The sequence below is a fragment of the Gobio gobio genome (assembly GCF_949357685.1).
Source record: "Gobio gobio genome assembly, chromosome: 25".
Classification (NCBI taxonomy): domain Eukaryota; kingdom Metazoa; phylum Chordata; class Actinopteri; order Cypriniformes; family Gobionidae; genus Gobio; species Gobio gobio.
Window position 1 is genome coordinate 10,944,211 of NC_137121.1, and position 6,000 is coordinate 10,950,210.

At 37.5% G+C, this 6,000-nt stretch overlaps 1 protein-coding gene across 2 annotated transcripts in view; it reads right to left on the reverse strand.

Moving 5' to 3' along the window:
* phf21ab (PHD finger protein 21Ab) overlaps positions 1-5,567 on the reverse strand; it is a 28,055-nt gene extending 22,488 nt beyond the window's left edge. For both annotated transcript variants that reach the window (XM_079808860.1, XM_079808859.1), the window contains exon 1: positions 5,316-5,567. The gene's annotated coding sequence lies outside the window, so the exon portion shown is untranslated. The remainder of the gene's footprint in view (positions 1-5,315) is intronic.
* Between the last annotated feature and the right edge of the window lie 433 nt (positions 5,568-6,000).

The following is a 6,000-nucleotide window of genomic DNA, read 5'->3' on the forward strand; positions in this document are numbered from 1 at the left end:
GTTCACCCGAAATTTTACATTCGGTCATTAATCACTCACCCTCATGTCCCGTAAGACTTTAGTTCATCTTCGGAAAACAAATTAAATCTGAGAGTTTTCTGTCCTTCCATTGACACCTACGCAACTACCACTTTGATGCTTCAAAAAGTTCATAAAGAGGTTGTAAAACTAATTCATATGAATTGAGCAGTTTAGTCCACATTTCTGAAGAGACTTCTGAAGAGACTTTTGTCAAAGATGACAAAAATTGTAGGCAAATTTAACAAATTTAGGCTTTTATTCATACAAACATTCATCAACACACATCAGTTGTGGTAAACGGAAGCTCAAACGTTCACTCGACGCACAAGAACCGAGCTTCAGCAAGAACCAATGAGGTTCATTCTCGTGTTACGCATCACGTTTGAGCTTCAGCAAGAACCAATGAGGTTCATTCTCGTGTTACGCATCACGTTTGAGCTTCAGCAAGAACCAATGAGGTTCATTCTCGTGTTACGCATCACGTTTGAGCTTCAGCACGAACCAATGAGGTTCATTCTCGTGTTACGCATCACATTTGAGCTTCAGCAAGAACCAATGAGGTTCATTATTGCGCGTCAAGCAGGTTCGGTTGAGCTTCTGTTTATATTCTCTGATCTGTTTATATGTGAATAAAAGCCTAAATTCAATCTCTTCATCATATAAAGTGATCAAGTCTCTTCAGAAAATTTGAACTAAACCACTCAATTCATATGGATTAGTTTTACAACTTTTTGAAGTGTCAAAGTGGTAGACTTCTGTCAATGGAGGGACAGAAATCAAAAGGTTCTTCATTTGTGTTCCGAAGATGAATGAAAATCATTCAGGTTTGGAACAACCTGAGGGTGAGTAATTAATGACAGGATTTTCATTTTTGGGTGAACTAACCCTTTAAGCGAAGCCTGTTTTCGCCAGAGAGGACATCTGTCATGACCACACGGAAGTCGGGTATATCAGGACCTTCAGCCTACAAGTCACAGGAAATGACAACCTCTCAAATCGACATGTCTTTGAGTCAGTCTGCGAGTCTTTGATCAAATAAAGTCTATATAACAACAACACACAAGTTAATATTACAATCACTTGAAAATTCTGTTATCATTTACTTAGTTGTTCCAAACCAGTATGAATTTATAACACAGAAGAAGATATTTTGAAGAATGTTGGTAGCCAGACAGTTGATGGACCCCATTGACTTCCATATTATATATAAATATATTTTTATAAAAAATACTTTGGAAGGCCCATCAACTGTTTGGTTTTCCATATTCTTCAAAATATCTTACTTTGTGTTCAGCAGAAGAAATAAATTCATACAAGTTTTTGGGTGAACTATCCCTTTAAGAGGGGAACCATGTCAAATTGGGTGCTCACAAAAATTGGAAGTGACTATGAAAACTTAAATTGATATTAAGTACCTTTTTCCAGGCAGTTTTCATTCTGAAAAGTATTTTAAAAGCACGCTGTCCATATATTTATAATATAGTAAATCAACATAATACCAGCCTGACCCAGCACCGATATTCTTGAAAACTAATATTAACAAGCAGAAAGATACAAGCTGATGTGGATCAGCGGTTAAGCATCTCTGCTGCTACCAGGAAACAACGCTATATGTAACCATCCAAAACACGAACTAAAGGCCTGTTCACACCAAGAACGAGAACTATTACGATAACTATATTAGCGTCCACACCAGCAGACGATATTGTTCTGTTTATTCTAAAAATGCGCAGCAGTTTTGTCGTCTGCCACTTTAAATGCTTGCGTTCTTTAAAGTCAGGAGGATTCTGATGGCTGTCAATGTTTTTTATCATTCATCAGTTGGATAAAAATCATTCTGAAAGCGATTCCAACGATATTGTTTCTTTGTGCCGTTATCCTTATAGTTATGGTGTGGACTCGGATATTCATTTATGTTTAGAATGATTTTTAGAACTATATCTTTATCGTCCTTGGTGTGAACGAGCCTTAAATGGATAGTTCACTTAAAAATGAAAATGAGCCCATGATTTACTCACGCTCAAGTCATCCTAGGTGTATATGACATTCTTCTTTCAGACGAATACAATCAGAGTTGTATTAATAAATGTCCTGGCTCTTCCAAGCTTTATAATGGCAGTGAATGGCCGTTTTTGTTTTGAAGTCTATAAAAATGCATCTATCCATCATTAAAGTGCATCCATTCCATCCATCATAAAAGTGCTCCACACAGCTCCACGGGGGTTAATAAGGGCCTTCTGATGCAAAGTGGCGCGTTTGTGTAAGAAAAATATCCGTATTTAAAACTTTGAAAACTAAATAACTAACTTCCGGCAGACGGCCTATGCAAGTCGATTTACGGCAAAAGAGTAACCCCTGACGCGATGTAGGAATATTGCAAGCTTTGACACCTCTCGCGGTTCAAACAAATAGGGCTGGGCAACAAACTCAAGCCCCTCTTCTCTTATATCGAAATCCTCCGACATTTCTCTTTAAAAATTCTAATTTTAGACTTCTAATTCGTGACTGGTGTTTTGTTCTACTCCATTCTCTGCGCTTCCACATTTATCAATACGTCATGCGTCAGGTCAAGCGTTACTCTTTTTCCGTAAATCGATGCGTACGGCTGTCTGTCGGAAGCTAGTTATTTTAGTTTATAACGTTTTAAATATGGATATTTTTCTTACACAAACGCATCGCTTCGCTTCAGAAGGCCTTTAATAACCCCCCAGAGCCGCGTGGAGCAGTTATATGATGGATAGATGCACTTTTATGATGGATAGATGCACTTTTATTGGACTTTTATGGAAGAGCCATTCACTGCCATTATAAAGCTTGGAAGAACCAGGACATTTTTTAATATAACTCCTAATTGTGTTTGTCTGAAAGAAGAAAGTCATGTACACCTAGGAAGGCTTGAGGGTGAGTAAATCATAGGCTCGTTTTCATTTTTGGGTGAACTATCCCTTTAAGTCTCAATAATGATTTACTGAAACTTGCAAGTCACCTTCCTATTATTAAAAAGTTAGCATTTGTTACAGTAATAGTAGTAACAACAATCAGTAATAACAATAATAGATATCAGTATCCAACTCATGAAACTTTGGTTAGAGGAAAATTGATCTCGTCATGGACGCCATAAAAGAGATTTATGTTAAATCATAATGCTGACTGGCTTTTAGTAAGCACTAGCCAACGTCTTAAAAAGGGTGTCTAAAAACCCTGCATATTAAAAACAAAATGAGCAGATCAAATTTGCATCAGTAATGAAAAATTAATATATTTACATTTTGAGTTTGCAATTCAAATGAGGTTCTTATTTGCAATATGAAAGTTACACAGAACAGTAACAGGCGGCTTTTCTAGTCTGTGTAAAGTTTTCAGTGACCTGTTGAAACGTTGTTTTTTTGTAAATCTAGAAGAATAAAACTTTGGCAGATATATAATCTTCATTTTGCAAAAAGTAAAACACAGCAATCTGGATTACATAAAAGTGAGAATAAGTCAGAACAACATATTATTGTAATGTATTTTATACACAATATTAGTACTCTACAAATAAATAAATAAACAGCTGTTATTTTACATGAATACCTATAAATGTAACAACAGGCAATCATGTTTTAATTGACCTATAAATAACAGATTCATTTAAGTGCTGAGAATAGATAAACTTTACTTAAGAAAACTGATATAAGACAGCTAAAAATAGACGTAATAATGGAAATGTGAAATATTGCCCTTTATAAATAGTATCCAGGCCTGGATAAGGTAACAGAATATCAGTACACCTGACAAGACACAAACTATACGACTAAAATACTTCCAGTGTCATGTTACATAAGCCAGCAACGTTTTGTTTTGCATATTTGATTGATAGTCTTAAACGGCATAAACAACAAAACTCCTATGCAGTTTGTGAGGATTAAACGCATTACATACATCGCTATATTGAATCATAAGAGGCCTAAAAGATTCATAAACATTCAAAGTGAAACTACACGTATAAGGAAAGCAAAACCTAAAGAAAGAAGGTGAGGGAGGAGAAACACAGTGTAAAGTTATACAAACATGTCAAATATCAACAAAATATAAACAATGAAAGACAAAAATGAGCATAAAAACAAAGTTAACAATAGCAAACACGTTACTAGAGTTTGTCAAACATCAACAACCAGTTGTTAACTAGTAAAGTGACACTAAACCTAGGTGAAAAAGTACTTAATTCAAATAAAAAAAGTTTCCAACAAAGACTAAAGACGAAATATTCCACCATGACGGATATCCCAAATAAGCTTTAATATGCCACCTGCAAAACTACAGTAGTGTGCAAACACTTAAGGTACAGTTTGAGCCTAAATTAGCTACTATACATGAAACCCGGCTTTATTTGTGTACATCTTATCAGGGATGTGCAAATGACAGGAAAAGTTGGGCAGCACTTTGATTAGGCCAGTATTATAAACCTCAGGGAAACACGGAAGATGATGCAGTGTTTACACCACCGCATACTTCAACAAATATTCATACAGGAGGTGGTTATGCATGTTTTGAACCACTACAATATGCGTTTGAGTTTCTTTTCCGCTCTCTAAAAGAATCTGGACGTAGTTGGTGCAAGCTAAAACACCTCAGCTCCAATAACTCAGCCTCCACCAGCCAACCCCCCCTCCCAAAAAAGAAAAGCAACATAAAAGAAAATCACTTTCTAAACAAGCAAAAAAATCGCAGCGTTATGAAAAGCATCGCTTTAACACCCACCCACGACAAGTCCAGCTACTAAAAGCGTTGAAAACTACCAAAATAGGAGTGAATGTTTTTTTACAAACCTGCTGCTGGATATAAGGAGCTTTCATATTGTGCTACGGCTAACTCTGCTAAAGCTAACAGGCCAACAGCACAAATTACAGTTAGATGGACTCGACTGAGCCGCAACCACTAATTCAAGCCATGCATGAGCAAAAGATCTTCGTTCTTCCCTCTTTTATCCGCACGCTGCCATCGGATACATTGTTTCCACTGAGCTGGAAACAACCGTTGCGGCAACAATGTACCCAGCGAAGTTTAAAATGTTACAAAATAACAAAACGCGCGGAACGTTTGGTTCACGCGCTGCACTTAGAAATACACCACTCAACTCCTAGAAATAAGCGGCAATTTTGCCCCAAAATCATCGGGATCCTGACTTCTCTACCTACCCGATCGCGACGGGGTTTGGATTTGGGAAAGCGGCGAAGAGTCTATGAACGATTAAAGTCCAAAAACGAGGCGCATAAAAGTTGCAATAATAAAAAAAGATCCCAAGGTGCACTTACCCTCCTCTACTCACTTGAGCAGTAGTGCCTCTCTCTCTCCCCACAAATTATTTAAATAAATATTTACAAACACTCCGAGATCTCGGTCCGATCCGATCCCTCACATAGCTGTAGTGGTCCTCGGGGCCGAATTTAGCTAGGTTAACCACCTTATTTTTTGTTTGTTTAATTTTAATTTGTGTGTGTAAAAAAGAGAGAAACTGAGATACAAAACAAGAACTCTTCTTCAATCTCATTCACCACAGCCGCAGCACCCGGGTATCCATCCGCGTAGGAAGAGAGAGACGAAGGGGGCTGGAAAAGTAGCCGTCGAAAAGCACAAATACTTTAAACATCTATTCAAACGACTCAGAGACATCGCGATTGCTGTAAAAGTGCGCGCGCTCAGTGTAAAAGTGGACGTGAAGTTTCCTCAAAACGTCTTTGTGAAGAGGACTACTTTTTGTGACGGTGCGGCGAATTTATTTCACTTTGCCTAAGGAACAGCGGTAAAGCGTCTCCCATTGCCTAGGGAAAAACCCGGATGTAAACTCGGCGAAACTCATCTGGAGAAGAGAAGTGGCAGTCAACTCACTCAAACTCGTGGATGCACACCCAAAGACAGCAAAATAAGTGTTTTAATAGTATAATGGACATATATGCATATTATCATCAACAAATACAGAGAGAAATGTTGAATTCAACA